This window comes from Alligator sinensis, unplaced genomic scaffold, assembly GCF_000455745.1.
Source record: "Alligator sinensis unplaced genomic scaffold, ASM45574v1 scaffold77_2, whole genome shotgun sequence".
In the NCBI taxonomy this organism is placed as follows: Eukaryota; Metazoa; Chordata; order Crocodylia; family Alligatoridae; genus Alligator; species Alligator sinensis.
Window position 1 is genome coordinate 1,880,404 of NW_005842016.1, and position 880 is coordinate 1,881,283.

At 57.4% G+C, this 880-nt stretch overlaps 1 protein-coding gene across 1 annotated transcript in view; it reads right to left on the reverse strand.

Moving 5' to 3' along the window:
- Nucleotides 1–880, reverse strand: part of SHISA6 (shisa family member 6) — a gene marked incomplete at its 5' end in the record, with an annotated part of 515,296 nt that overhangs the window by 345,501 nt on the left and 168,915 nt on the right. The gene's annotated exons all lie outside the window — the stretch shown is intronic.

Below are 880 nucleotides of genomic sequence, written 5' to 3' on the forward strand. Positions count from 1 at the left end.
GTCCTGGGTGCATCATGACAAGCTGTTTGTATGCACCAAAGGGTGATTGCAGGCAATCCTGAGCTTCCCTGCAACAGGCACCACTGCCTGGAGAAGTACTTGTGCCTGCATTATGCATCCCTACCCCTCTTGGCCAAGGACAACATCATCACAGGCACCAACATGTTTCTTCACCTGTGAGAGGCCCATGACTGTCTAGCTGAGGGAGTGCTGGCTGCTGAATAAAGCTTTGCATTACCTTCTGCCACAATGCATGCTGTGGGGGAAAATTCCTGGGGCCAGGAGGGAGCTCAGCCAAGCCAGGTGAGGACGGGGCAGGGGCAAGGGCAGGGGCAGGGGCAGGGGTGGAGGCAGGAAGAAGAGGGCAGGGCTCTCCTCCCAGTGTGGGGGTTACCAGATGGGCATGACAGATGTCCCTGATCGCCTGCATTTTTCCCCATTGGTGGCAACAATGTATAGCTCCTGCCAGTATCCTGAGGTGAAGGGGCACAATGCCTGGCTGGCCAGGCAGTGTCCCCCTCCAGGGAGGAGCTGGAGCTTGTCAGGGTGAGTGGCATCATCCATGGCTGTCCTCCTAGGCAGTGCTTCACATCTGGAGGTGGCATGGCAGCTGCTGGCCCGGGACCCTGGAGCTGCTGGAGGAGGCTAAGTGCGGGAACAAACCAAGACATGCTCCTGGTGCCTCAAGGGGCCCTCCTCCACAAAGGATTCCTTTTCACTGCCAAGCCATGGCAGAGGTTCCAGCAGGCTACCCATTCTGGAGAACATGGCATGACTCCACCCAGGGTCTTGGGGCTGGAGGATTCATAGATTCACAGATGCTAGGGTCGGAAGGGACCTCAATAGATCATCGAGTCCGACCCCCTGCATAAGCAGGAAA